The sequence below is a fragment of the Panthera tigris genome, chromosome A2 (genome assembly GCF_018350195.1).
Source record: "Panthera tigris isolate Pti1 chromosome A2, P.tigris_Pti1_mat1.1, whole genome shotgun sequence".
Taxonomy (NCBI): domain Eukaryota; kingdom Metazoa; phylum Chordata; class Mammalia; order Carnivora; family Felidae; genus Panthera; species Panthera tigris.
The window spans coordinates 23,601,705-23,616,880 of record NC_056661.1 but is presented as its reverse complement, the minus strand read 5'-3'; positions in this window follow the sequence as shown (position 1 = coordinate 23,616,880).

Here is a 15,176-nt window from a genome sequence, read left to right as displayed (position 1 = left end):
TGGTGGGGTGCAGAAACGACCCTGTCTTGCCGGAGCAGCGCCCCGTCTGCCCCCGGGGTCCGCGGAGGCAAGAAGCCTCGACAGTGCCTTCCCCGGGGAGCCTGCAAGAGCTGGCAGAAAAACCACACTCCAAGCACGTTCTCAGCGAGCAGGGTAAACCACTTGAATCCGGGGCCCGAAAACCAAGAAACCAGTTCTGAGTGTTTTCACCTCTCCCACCGCTTCCTCCTAAATTTCATTAGGGCTGACAATTTGTATATCCACTTACAGGGTAATGCGATTTAAATGGCTGACCGTAACTGCTAGAACCGAGTTTTCCCGGGACGCGGTGAGCCGAGGAGGCAGCTGGGGACGCTTCCCAGGGCGCTGGGGCCCTGTCCCCATCAGTGCGGTGGCCCTAATGTGAGTGGCCAGACGTGCTGTCCACCCTGGGAGATGCGGGGACAGCCCCTTGGCCCCCTTCCCTCTTGACCCCGCAATCACTTTTGTTCTCGGAGGCCGAGCTATCTTGGAGTTTTGGGCATGCAATAAAACACGCTCGACCACAAGGCCCCTCTCGAGCCAGGACTGTCGGAGGAGGAAGCCAAGTCCCTTGGCTGGGCTGTCTACATGGTGAGGCAGAATTGATAGTGCATGTCCTGCTTCGTGGCTTTCCTTTCTGTTTTGGCTTTGTAACTAAAACAGAGTTGATATCTCAGAAATGGGATGTTCAGTTTTATTTGATCCCCTATCAACATTTTACACACATCGTGTGTGTGGCAAGCAGTTAACGTATCGGGGAGTGAATCTGGTGTATGTGTGTGTGAAGCAGTTAACGTATCATGGAGTGAATTTGGGTTTGAATCCTTGCCCTGCCTCACTCGGTGACCTCAGGCATGTCATTTTCCTTCTCTGAATATCAATCTGTAAGACTAAGCTGGTGTTTCCTGCCTTGCGTGATGTGCACTCACTGCCCAATAATACAGGAGCTGTTAGCTGCCTATGGCTATTTAAGTTTAAATTAATTCAAGTAAAATTATCCAGTTCCTCAGTTGCACTAGCCACATTTGAAGTGCTCAGTAGCCACATACCCAAGATGACAGTGCAGCTGTAGGACTTCCCTTCCCCTCCCCCTATGGAGGAAAGCTTCTAGAAGCACTGGCCCAGAACCATGCCTGTACCCACCAGAGGCTCAGGATGGCCCTACAGGAGACAGAGTGGCCTCCACAGTCTTTCACTATAGCACAGGCACCTGCGGCCAACAGGGAATTGATTTAAATCAGACAAATTACCCTACAGAGAACAGTTTCCCTAGAATTTAGAATTTGTAACTCACAGATCAGCCACCTTGTTCTGTGGACCTTTATTCTTGTATGTATAGCGCCCAAATGGGTCGATGCGCCCCTGTGGGTACATACACCATAGAGACGTAGATGCCAAAGGCAGGATGGAGGGCTGTAATGTGGCAGGTGCTAAGAGTGCCGAGGCTTCCGGACTGTGTCAGTTAGAATAGTGCAATCACAGAATCCAACACCACAACAGAAACTTGTTGGAAGGTGTTGAGGTGTCTCCTGCTATCTTAAGAAAGAGTTGAGCCATCAGGGTGATCAAAGAGTTGTGAATTTGCTTTCTGCTATGCTTTTCAAATGTGACAGAGCTCCAGCATCAGCTAGGATATTCATAACAGGTTCTAGGGTCCGCCCTTGGATATCAGATTCATTATGCTTGGGGTGAGTCCTGGGAAGCTGTATTTTTCTAGGTGCCTCAAGTGACACTGAGAAGCCAGCTGGAAACCAGCTCTCCAGATCTGTCTTGCTAGTAACCTGGCTGTCAGATTGGATGCTGGGTTTGGAGCCAAAAGATCTGATCGGCCCACCTGTCAGCCCGTTGTTCAACTGCCTCACGCAAGCCTGACGTGCAGGGTTCCTAGAATTGCCATATGATCCAGCAAACCTACTTCTGGATGTGTATCTAACACAATTGAGATCTCAAGAGATATCTGCACTCCCCTGTTTACGGCTTTTATTCATAAGAGCCAAGACAGGGAAACAACCTAAGTGTCCATGAACAGAAGAATGGATAAGGAAAATGTGGCAGATACCTATAATGGAATATTATTCAGCCTTTAAAAAAGGAAATCTTGCCATTTGTGACATAAGGATGAAAATGGAGGGTATTATACTAAGTGAAATAAGCCAGTCACAGAAGGACGGATACCGTGCGATTTTACTTACACGCGGTATCCAGAATGGTCAGATTCGTAGGAACAAAGAGTTGAAGAGTGGTTGCCAGAGGATGGAGGGAGGGGGAGGTGGGGGGCTGTTCAACCAGTATAAAGTTTCAGTCATGCAGGAGGAATACATTCTAGAGCTCTGTTGTAGAACGTTGTGCCCATAGTTAACAATACTGCACCGTGCACTCAAAAAATTGTTAAGAGGGCAAATCTCACGTTAAGTGTTCTTCCCACAGTTTTCAAAAAGAGAGGAGAGAATTTTGATGAGGTGTTCAGAGAGCACAGACACACGTGCTACAAGGGCAATGCCATTTTCAGTGCTTTATCTTGTGGTGCCTGGCGGGTGGTAAGGCTCTCTGTCATGGGTTTATAGAAAACTACTACAAAGGACTAGATTTTCTTCTTGTGCGGGAGACTACTTAAAGGTATTTCTCTTACTGTTTGGTGTGCTGTTGGTTTTGCAAATTGTCACTGAAAAACTTGTACTCGATCCTGGGGATGTGTGATTTGTGAGCAGTGCTCCAAGTGCCTGGCTTGCTGATACGCAAGGGGCTTCACCCCCTTTTTGCCCTCAGACAAAATATTCCTCCAAAATGGAAATAAGTGGGCAAAAATATTTGTGTGTGTGTGTGTGTGTGTGTGTGTGAAAACAGTGTGAATAGAGTACACCAAAGATAATTCATAGTCATTATCTCTAAGTGGCAGAATCGGTTTTTAAAATGTATTAATCTTTAGGTTCTAATTTTTCTGTGATGAACATTAATTTTTGGCAATAATCGAAGTCGCTTTTAAATATAAAAATGGGTAAGTGAAGCAAGGATGGACATGTTTGGAATGACCTCTAGTGAACTGTGGCAAAGGGATACCGGCGTGGGGGGGGGGGTAACATGCGCTTGAAGCTGGGAGGGTTGTGGTTTCCGAGGGAATGCTGCCCCACAGTTTCGAAGTTGGTATCATGTACCACCCTCCCCAGGAGGTGACAGGAGCAGGATTTTCCAGGCTAGCTACTGAGTCAGACTGGGGACTCTCAAGGAGTTTTTCCTGTGTACCCCAGATGGTCCCTGGCACCTGGTACCTCTGCAAAAGTGTCAGATGAGTGAATGAAAGAAGAAAGAATTTAACTTGGACTTACACAGTAAGGTTTGGGGAAGAGGGGAGTTATATGACACAGAGCATTTAAGTCCTGTTGAGTTTCTGACCTGGGGCTGGAAGAACAAGGGACCACTGACATGTAAGCAAGTTATGTGGCATTCAGCGGGACACTCGAGGAACTGTGCCAGACGGTAGCAGAAGTCAGACTATGTGGCCAGCAGTGGAGGGAGATAGAGCCATGCTGAGCTTGGGGAGGTGTCTCTGCTTGAGGCAGGTGGTAGAGGGCCTTCGCATGTCCCTAGCAAGGTGATGCATGCTCAGCCAATGGGTGAGTTCTCCCTTGGTTTTGACAGGGTGCTCCCTTTCTATGAGTATGTTTTCCGAATGACTTGAAGATGTAAATGAATTGGTGGCCTCATACCCATTTCTTCACTTGGTATCTTTCTGGCTTAAAGGAAGCTTCTACTATTATATAGTAACTTTAAAGCTAGCAATGCTTTGCACCTCCATGTCTATTGGTTGGGCATTAATATGGTTGCTGTTGTCTTTTTTCGGTTGGTATTTGTCTCTTTCAGTCCTTCTATGCAACTACTCTGTCTTTAGGTCGTAAGAGTTTCTTTTAAATATCCAGAGTTGGATTTTTTGTCTACTTTTTTTTAAGTTTATTTATTTATTTTGAGAAAGAGACAGCTTGCAAGAGTGAGGGAGGAGGAGAGAGAGAAGGAGAGAGAATCCCAAACAGGCTCTGCACTGTCCACACAAACCCAACACGGGGCTTGAACCCATGAACAGTGAGATCATGACCTGAGCAGAAATCGAGAGTAGGATGTTTAACCAACTGAGCCACCCAGGCACCCCTAGTCTTTAATTGTTTTAATCTTTTTAAATCTTGATCTTTTAACTGGAAAGTTTTATTCATTATATTGCCTCTGATCCTTGATATATTTTGAACTTTGTGTTTGCCCTACTTTTTGTTTCTTTTATCTTCCTTTCTGTTCTTTTGGACGATTTTTGCTTCCTTTTCCTCGTTCCATTTTTCCTCCTTTCTGTTTTAGAAGCTCTATTTTCCATCTGATTTTTCGATGTGGATACCCTAGATACCTCAACATTTATACTTAGTAGAGCCTAGTATTAATCAGTACATCCATCCTCTTCTCAAAAAAGTAAGAGGTTCTTGGATTATTTTATTTTCAGTTGCCTTTCTCCCAATGTATATGCTTTTATTTGACCAGTATATTGGTTGTTTAGTACCCGAAAGCAGACATCAAAGTTATTATTTTACACAGTAAATGTGTGTGTGGATTTTCTAACGTATTCACCAACATCGTGTCACTTAGACCTTCTGTGATCTGAACTTATTTTCCTCACTGACTCAAGTACAGCCTTTAGAAGTTCCTTAAGTGAGTTGCTGAGAATTGCCTCAGTTTTTGTTTTATTGAAAATGTCTTCATTTTGACCATCAATCTTGAATGGAGGTTTTCCTGAATATAAAATTACAATTATTTATCCATTCCTTGTACTCGCAAAATTTACATAGTCAAGCTCAGTGCTAGATACGGAGGAATCAGGATGAGCCAGTGTAGACTCTGTCTTGTGGGGTTAACCAGATAATTGGGAAAACAGACCATCAAACCATCACACAAATGTGGAAGTGCAGTTGGTGACTGACACACACACAGCACACTCATGCTGCTCTGAGAGTTTATAACATAGAGCTCAACCCAATCTGGGGAACAAGAGAAGGTTTCCTTCAAAGAAATAGAAATTGAGCTTAAGGCTCAACTGAGGCTTGGTAAGTAGGAGGTACCTTGGCAAAGGCAGGGATGAGAGGAGTGGAGTCAGGGGAGAGCATTCCAGGAACAAGAAAATACACATGCAAAGGCCCTGTCGTGCAATAGCATCTCTGAGAACCTCAAAGATGGCCCATATGACTACATGGCCACAAATGAGGTGATCGATGGTGGCCAGCTGAGCTGGGAAGGTCAGTTGGAGGCTCATGAAGAATTTGTAAATTGTGTTAAGATTTGGACCTTTCTACCAAAATGCTGAATTTCTCTTTGTAATTTATAGTAGAGAAGTTGAAGGGAGGAGAGAAGGAAGGAAGGAGAAAAGTCAGATAGACAAACAGGCCTGGTTCACAAGGAAAAGGCAAGACCCAGCCTGAAATACAAGGTACATGCTTTCAAAGTCTCCCTGCCCCAGCTAACAGTTTGCAGCCAGGAATATATCTAAGCTCCCTGACTGGTATTCTTAAAAGGGACATAGCTTGGGGCGCCTGGGTGGCTCAGTCGGTTAAGCGGTGGACTTCGGCTCAGGTCATGATCTCGCGGTCCGTGAGTTCGAGCCCCGCGTCAGGCTCTGTGCTGACCGCTCAGAGCCTGGAGCCTGTTTCGGATTCTGTGTCTCCCTCTCTCTGACCCTCCCCCGTTCATGCTCTGTCTCTCTCTGTCTCAAAAATAAATAAACGGTAAAAAAAAAAAAAAATTAAAAAAAGGGACATAGCTTGAGAAAGCTCACTTTATCAAGGGGAGAAAGATGGATAATCAATTCTTTTCAAAAGAGTTGGTAAAAAGCATTAAATTAGTGTCAGCAGACTCCGTTCCGGTCTTCACTGGGGTCTGCACCGGCCCCTCGTAGGAAGCTACCAACAAGCCCCTCTTCCTGATGCTAGAATCACAGCTTTCCATCTCTGAGTGCAACTGCGAAACGCACGAGTGAACTCAGACGTGCAGTACCTAATTATTTCAGAGAAATGAATTTTTATTTCCTGTGAGCTAGTGTTTCGTATGTGTTGGTGTCTTATAAATAATCCTAGAGCAACCAGAGATTTCATAAGCCACTAACAACCCGAAACTACGGGGTTTTGTTTTGTTTTTAGCTCTCTGTGAATATAATTCCTTGGTAAGACATATTCCTTCTTTGTGGAACTTTTTTTTTAACATTTAACTTTCATATACATTTTGGGGAATGCAACACGTGCAAATGTATAAGGTTGTTTGTGATTCATTGCTGTTTTCAGTAGATGATAAATTAGGTGACTGATGGATGAGGTTTTCCCTTCTAGTCTATGGGAAACAGTTTGCTGAAGAATCTAGGAACACAGCAGATGGCATGGGGTATTTCATCCTAAACGAGAGCCCACCTTCAGACTAGGCCACCTTTATTTCCACCCACTGGTTGCACTGCAGCCTGAGTTAGGGAGTAGAAAGAACGTGTTCTCTGGGGCAAACAGACTTGTGCTGGAATCCCAGTGCACAGCTCCTGCTCGAGCCATCTGGGTCCCTTACAGATGCTCTCTGGATCTCAGTCTCTCCCTCTCCATAGAGCTAGAAATAACTTTATCTTACAAAATTTAAGATTTAATATGGCTTTGCATGTTAAGAACAGGTTACTGGGAACCACTCAATAAATATTGATACTTGCCTCCTCTTTTGCTTATGTGTTTGTTCCCAAAGCTAGGCTGTTCAAACCTCTGCATTATTTATTTTGCTGCCCACAAGTTAGAATCACAAAGTTCAGCTGACTTAAATATAATAATACTGCATTTCTTGAAAACAAATGTCTAATTTCAGCTGGTGTCAAATTCAGTGGAATATTTCTCTGACCTGTTTTTTTTTCCAGAGCCAAATTATCAAAACCTGTGCCAATTCTTTCTCATAAGCATTTAAAGAAATATGCAAACAAATATTATAATACATTATCAAAATACTGAAAATAAATAATACTCAATGCTGGTGAGGATGTCGTGAGACAGATGCTGTCATACCTGTGCTGCTCTGTGACGGTCATGAGCCATAAAACAGCATGTAGGCAATCACAGTAATCCTGAATCCAGCAATCCATCATAAGGAGATGATCAGGGGTAGGTAGGTGAATAAAAATTTATGTAGCATCACATTCCTCGTGGCATTATTTATGGCAGTGTGCTATTAGAAACCACCTTAATGTTTAACAATAAGGGAAATGGTTAAATTATGGGACAACCAGATGATGAAATGTTATTTTACTCTTAAAATGTGGTTTACAAAGAAACGTTAGTGACAGGGAAAAGTTGTTGTGATAGAATCTTGAAGGGGAAAGGCAGGCCATGGAGGAGTATCTAGCCTGAGCTCAGCTATGGAAGAATCTTAGAAGTCTTTCTATTTCTAAAAAGATGGGGGAGGGGCGCCTGAGTGGCTCAGTCAGTCCACCTTTGGCACAGGTCATGATCTCACGGTTCCTGGGTTCAAGACCTGCGTCGGGCTCTGTGCTGACAGCTCAGAGCCTGGATCCACTTCAGATTCTGTGTCTCCTTCTCTCTCTGCCCCTCCCTCGCTCACACTTTCTCTCTCTCAAAAATAAATAAAAACATTACAAAATATCTTTAAAAAATTGAGGGAAATGCACAGAATATTAACAGCATGTTTTCTCTGGATGGTAGGATTGACATGCATTTTCTTTTTTATTCTTAAAAACATTTCTTCAGTGTGCCCTCCTCCTTTTGGAATCAGGAAAAGGAATAGTGTGGTGGTGGTGGATTTTTAAAGTGTGGTCTGGACCCCATGATGTGAAGTCCCACCGGGTTGGTGTCTAGATGAGGGCCCCTGGGCTTGTTTTTCACACACAGCCTGCTCCAACTCGATTATTATCTTGGTTACAAGGTCCGTGAGGTGTGGAGTGAAGACTGACTTCCTGTGCTAGCTATTAGGGCCTCTGTGCCAAGGAGCACTGAGGTCTGGAGATTCCTGTGAGGTTGGGCTGTGCCATTCATTCCTTGTCTTCTGGGCTTTTCTAGACAAGGAGTAAAAGCAGACTGACCTCCTGTCTCAGCCTGCTCAGGCTGCCACAGTGAAATACCAGAGACTGGTGGCTTGAACCATAGAAGTTTATTTTCTCATCATTCTGGAGGCTGGAAGTGTGAGATCAGGGTGTCGGACGGTCAGGTTCTGGTGAGGGCTCTCTTCCTGACTTGCAGAGGGCCACCTTCTCACTGTGTCCTCACCTGACAGGGAGGGGGAGGGGGAAGGGAACTGGAGACCCACTAATCCCATAAAGAGGGCCCCACCTGCATGCCCCCATCTAACCCAATCACGTTGGGGGTTAAGGTTTCAACATAAGGATGGAGGGAACAAACATTCAGTCCACAACACCTGTGTTCCCCTGGCCCCCTCCATCTCACCCTCATCATCATGGCACCCTCAAGACCTGCACTGTAGACTAGGGCAGGGAGGCCAAGAGTGGCCCAGGGCACATCTCATATACTCCCGGAGCTCCCAGCCGAGTGCAGAACAAGACTGGAGGCTCGCTAGGACCAACAGCTGAAGCTTATCGAGCACTTACTACAAGGCACTTGTAGGCACTGTTTTAAAACAACTCGAACTGTATTCTCTTACAGTTCTGCAGGTTGGAACAGAATTCTGTCAGTGGGTCTCATGGGCTCAAGTCAAAGGTGGTAGGGTTGCATTCCTTCTGGGGCTCTCGGGGAGAATCCGTTCCTTCTCCTTCCACTTCTATGGGTAGTCTGTGTTCCTTGGCTCACCTCCTCTTTCGGCAAGGATATCACTTTGACCTTGCTTGCACTGCCGCTGACCCTTTTCTAGGCATTGTTCTGTTTTTATTTATTTATTTATTTATTTATTTATTTTTAAACTTCATTTATTTTACTTTTGAGAGAGACAGAGACAGCATGAGTCGGGGAGGGGCAGATAGAGAGGGAGACAGAGAATCCCAAGCAGGCTCCTCGCTGTCAGCACAGAGCCCTATGTGGGGCTCGAACTCACAAACCATGAGATCATGACCTGAGCCTAAACAGTCAGACGCTTAACTGACTGAGCCACCCAGGTGCCCCATCTAGGTATTGTTTTAAATGCAATCCCTGCTCGAGGAAACAGAGGCAGAGAGGGACTAAGAAGCTTGCATAAAACTGCAGCCCTGAAAAGTGATACTGTTGGAGTTCAAACCTTGGTCCACCTGTGCTCTTCTGACAACACTAGTGAGCGCTGAAGTTTACAGACTGACTTGTCTTCAGAGTGTGGCTCAGCCTGATCCTGAGCAATTTCCTCTGTCACTCCAAGCCTCAGTTTACTCGTCTATGAAATGGGCATGATTGTTGTCACATGGGATAGCTGCAAGGATTAAATGCTATGGGTGAGGGTGCTTGGTGAATATCTGAGGGCAGACAATGGGGGTTTCCTTCTGCTCCAGGGGTGGATGCTTTAGGAGTTGCTGAGAGTGGAAGTGTGGGCGTTGCTGAGCTGAAAGCCTGGGGAGAGGGCTCCTGGCAGAGTAAGAGCCTGAACACTTGAAGGAAGGGCAGGTGGGGAGATGGTTGCCAGTAAAGGAGCTCCTGAGGAGAAGCTGTGGGAGCAGGGTCACCCCACCTGGGTGTCAGTGCCTGACAGGTGTGCAGCTGAGGCGAGAGAGGCTGAGCTCCAGGGGCCCCCACCTGCTGGGCATTAGCAATAGGGTGAGGTGGGTGTGGCCGGGCAGCAGCCAGCCCCAGAAGAAGGGCAAGTCTGGGCCCATGTTCCCTGCACCCCGGGAGCCAGGAGCTCATTAAAGAGGAGGGGAAGGAGTAATTATGTGCAAACTTCTGAAAGTAAAAGACCGTGAGGAGTGGGGGCAGGAGGGGGTTGTTCTTTACCCTGCTCGGACAGCATGCCAGGAGAGCAGAAGAGACGAAGGAGGGTGGAGATGGCTTCCGGGGTCACTAGCTAAGGTCAGCACAGGGCCAGTGAATGTACCAGGGCTGCCTGGAAGGCTGGGGAGAGTGGCTGAGGGTTGATGTGACCCGTAATGGGGAGCCCCGGGGAGCGCTGGAGCAAGGGAGGGGCAGGCTTACAGGGGAGGAAGGTCCAGCTGGTGACTGAGCCATCATGGTGGGAGGGAGAGGAAGAAGCAGCAGGAACAGTTGTATCCAGGGCCTCTGTCCAGGGCATTGCTGTCAAACAGAATGTAATGCCAACCATCTGTGTCATTTAAGATTGACTAATAGCCTATTAAAAACAGGAGGAAGGAAATGGAATTAATTCTGATAATATATTTAACCCAATATATCAAAACTATTGGTCATTTTCATGCGAAGTCATTATGAACATTATTGTTGAGATAATTTGCATTTATGCTAAGTTCAGAGTGTATCCCACACAGGAAGTCTTGATTTGCCTTGTCAGGTGGCTCCTATGGGACAGTGAAACTCTGGACCTGGAACAGGTTTGTGTGAAGTTGATTGCAGTTGTGTCTTTTCCCCAGGTTTCCATTCTGTTCCCTTTTCAACTGCCACTGGAGGGGTGGCCACCAACTGGAGGGCAGTGGGGTCCTTTGACGGTGAGCCGTGGGCAGGGGAAGTGCCCTGGCTGGCCTGCTTCCTCTATGCTCTGCTGAGCCTGTGTGGGCTGGTCTCCACTGCAAGCCCGGAGTTAAACATTAACCCTGGATTTCTCAGGGATAGCCCGAGCGAATGAAAGAAGTGTTTTAGGAAATTAACTTCTCTATCCATTTGTCAGTTGATGGACGTTTAGGCTTTTTCCATAATTTGGCTCTTGTTGAAAGTGCTGCTATAAACATTGGGGTGCAAGTTCCCCTGTGCATCAAGAAGATGTGGTTTATATATACAATGGAATACTACTTGGCAACGAGAAAGAATGAAATGTGGCCATTTGTAGCAACGCGGATGGAACTGGAGGGTATTAGGCTAAAGTGAAGTAAGTCAGGCAGAGAAAGACAGTTACCATATGTTTTCACTTATGTGGATCCTGAGAAACTTAACAGAAGACCATGGTGGAGGGGAAGGGGGGAGGGAGTTACAGAGACTCCCATAAGACCACAAGAGACTTAAATACTGAGAACAAACAGGATTGATGGGGGGTAGGGGAGAGGGGAAGGTGGGTGATGGCATGGAGGAGGCACCTGTTGGGATGAGCGCTGGGTGTTGTATGGAAACCAATTTGACAATAAATTATATTTAATATAAAAATATGTTGAAAATCAAAAAAAAAGAAAGAAAACTTCTCTCTATTCTGAATAATCCTGTCTTCTGAGGAGTGAAGGTGGGCGGGGCATTGCTGAGCAAGGGGGTTTCTGAGTCCATTGTAGCTGCTCACATTGTGCTAGCTCGTGAGGACAGTGCTGGGCATTTAATTTGGCCAGTAGATTGATTTGGGAGCTACAGCTGAGGGTAGAGGAGAGTGAATTTAAGGCAGGAGCTCGTTGGTACAGGTGGCAGGTGCCAAGGATGGGAACTTCGCCTGTACTTTCCGGCTCCTTCTCTTAGCTGCTCTGCATCTCCTTGATTTGGAAGAAAAGGAATCGGCTTCTACACTATTCTCTTATGCTCCTGGAATTTCGCTGTGCTGTGGATGTTGTGTGTGTTACAAAACAAGCTTTGGTGCTGGATAATTCTGGGTTTGATTTTAAGCTTTATGACCACGGGAGAGTTAGGTCACCTTTCTGCCACTCAGTTCATCTGTGAAGTAGGAATGGGAATACATATGATTTGAGAGTTTCTTCAAAGGATAAAATGAAAGAATGTGTGTAAAGCTCTTTACCTGGGACACGAGGGCTCAGTAGATTAGAAATGATTTGTGGGTTACTATTACTGTCATTGCCATTATTATTCATGGAGCAGAGCCTGGGTTGAGTTTGTGGTTTGGGTCAGGAGAGGCAATAGGAGAAGGATAGTGGTAGGGGGTGTGGAGGGATGTCTCCTTACCAAAGCAAGTAGGAAATGGGGTCTTTGAGGGGGTGGAGCCAGAGGCCTCTAGAAGGGCAGGGCAAGAGTCGGGGAGGCCCAGGGCGCTTGTCCTGGACTGGCAGGCTAGCAGCTCTGTGGCCATAACCGTAAACTCTGTCTAGGGGTCATGTTCTTCCCTACAGGTTCCAGCCCCCCCTCCCATGTCCAGAGTTACCCAAACATTTTCCAAACCAGTCTGACCCCTTTCTAATATGTTCCAGATGCATTTGCAAGAGATGGGAAAAACGCAGAGCCAAGTGGGAGGTTACACATTTATAGCATCATGTTGTGCCTGAAGATTTTGACCATTGGGCCCCCTGTTCCAGGGGAGGGGCCGCCTGTATTCCTTGTCCTCTCCTATCTCCCTCCGGAGGGGCCTTCCACAGCCGCTTCCCAAATGTGGCCTTTAGACCTGTCGTTGGCATGGTGGGTTTTGTCTCAGGCACGCACTTTGACGCTCGGACCCTTTAGTAGGGCTTTGGTTTGCTCATTTTCTGAATATTTATTGAGCACCTGCTGTGATTTGCTTTGTATTTGCTTTTCTAATTAAGATATAATTGACATGTAGCATAATAGTTTCAGTGGTACTGTATTTCTTAATGATTAGTGATTTACAAAAATAGCTTTGATCTCACAGACTCCCTAAAAGGGTCTTGGGGACCTCCCAGGGGTCCAGTGATCACAATTGGGGAAGTACTTCTTGAAAGGAAATGTACATGGGGCTAGGGGAGCTTAAAACAAGTCAACCTGACCTAAGATAAGGGACAGGAGACTGGATAAAAAAAGGAGGACATCAGAGAATGTTTGAGACCTAGGCAAAGCATGTGCAAAGGTCCGGTGGTAAGGGAGAGCATGGTACCCTAGAGGAGATGAAAGAAGACTGCATGAATCCCCTGCCTAGGGTATAGTGGGACAGCGACAAGTTCCAACTCCCTCTTAAATCCTTGTCACTGACAACTGAAGTGCTGTGACATGCCTAGTGCTGAGTTATCTCTTCCCTCTTGTAGCTGGCAGTCTGGAAGGGGACAGCATATGCCTATCCCCACCTACATTACTGGGATACTTGCAGAGATGGAGGAAGGAGTTGGGCTTGATATGTGTGCATAAAAGTCAGATGTGGAAAGTCAAGTGTTCAGGGAAGGTTCAGTTCAGTCTCAGGGTAAGTAGGGGTGATCCGGGCACAGGGGAAGGTATGTGTGTACCAGGCTTAAGGACAGGGAGGCTCACAGGTCTGGAGGCAAGCGGCACTTTAGTGGGAACAAGAAGCGTGCTGTGGGAAAAGCTGGGGAGATTGGGAAAGCGTTTACCATCTAGTACAGTGTGTCCATCAGGTCAGTTGACTCTGAGCACTAAACCCAGCGTGCTGTGTTGTTAAGATCACAGGCTGGGTCCTGAGCCGTGGTTCTGTATCTTGTGGGTCAGTCACTTTATCTTTTTGGACTACCTTAGGCTGCACTGCTTGGAGCCTGTTGGCCTGGGCCCTAAACTACCTGTGGGACCTGGGATCGGTTACTCAACCTCTCTGTGACTTAGTTCAATCATTCCTGTAACAGAAGCAATACTAGTATCTGCCTGATATGATTATTGTAGGGATTCAGTGAGTTATAGATGCAGTTACAGGGCTTAACTATTGTTATGGGCAAATTCCTCACCCACCAGAGGGGATGCTCATCCTATCCTACCCTCTGGGGTAGACGCCAGAATACCAGGGTGAACCCCCTCTGGGAAGCTGTACCTGACCGAGGAGACTTTCAGGTGTCAAAGGGTAAGCTCACCGGAATTTGCCTGCTTGGGACTGAGTCCCGGCTTTACCTCTTACTCGCTGTGTATGTGACCTTGGTCAACAAGTCGTTCACTCTCCAGCCCACAGATTCCCATCTGTTAAAACGGGGTGGTGGAATGCCTCCTTCATAGGATTGCTGAGTGAAACGAGGTCAGTCGTGTGATACTTAGCACCGACAGTACCAAGCGTGGCATGCAAACTGCTGTCCATGGCTGTGATTTCTGTGCCCATGCCACCTTGAGCAAGGATGCGACTTAAGCTCTAGTCTCCTTGCGGGCAGACACCTGCCTGCTGATGTGTGTATCCTCAGGTCCAGATGCTCATCAAGTGTCTCCGAAGTAGGGAATATGTTCCTTTCTGTTACACGTGAGGTGCCTGAGACCCAGAGAAGGGACACTCTGTACCCAAATGGCCAGCTGATAGAAGAAGCAAGACGAGAACCCCAGCTTCTCATTTTGAGCCAGTTGGTGTTTCCACGGCAGTAAATAGAACCTTGAATTTTGTCAGGACCACCACTTGAAGGTTTTACTGGTACTTGGAATGTCTTCACTGAATGCTGTGGAGTTGGGGGTGGGGATTTAATGCCTTCGATCTGCCCTGGACCTTGGGAGCTGGTAAACACTTCTATAAAACTGATTTGGGGAGGTCCTCACAGCCTGAAAGAATGCAGAGGGGATCTCTAGGGTACAAATTGGGTAATTTTATGCTTGCATACTTACAAGATGGGGCTTGCCAAGGAGATGGGGAACCAGTGCCAGTGTTGCTTGAGAGGTGACCTTGCTAATAGTTTTTTCAGTGACCCAAACAAGTCCACATGCTCACAGAAGTCCAGAGCCTGTCTACCTAACTGCCCAGGCATTTCCAAGCTGAGCTCTTCTGCTGAAAACAGGAGGTAAGTTTTCACAGGCCTAGAGCTGCTTCAAGTTGAGCAGGATACGTTTTTCATGAGCCCTGTACAATGAGGTGTGGCGGCCTCTTGTAAAAAAGACTCGCCCTGCTTCCAGGAATTCCGCTTCATGCCAGAGGACTGTAGGCAGTGACTGACATGTGTGACTTGAGGACGTAATGGGACTAAAAAGATGCTCATAAATGTTTGTCGGATGGTGATATGGATGTACATGGAGCATTCCTCTGGTTGGAAGGGAGGGCGTACTTAGAGCATCTGGCTGCTGGTAGCCACAGAAACCCCGTGGCCTGTGGGCAGGGAAGTGGCCAATTCATGAGTAGGATCTCCAGGGTGAGTCTTTTTAATAAACACACAGCCTCAGAGGATGGGTTCGTCAGATTTCCCGTCCCCATCGCCAGCCTCTTCCCGGAGCTCCAGATCCTTAGATCCAGCCTCCATTTGACATCTTTCCTCAAGCATTTTAAAGACAAGT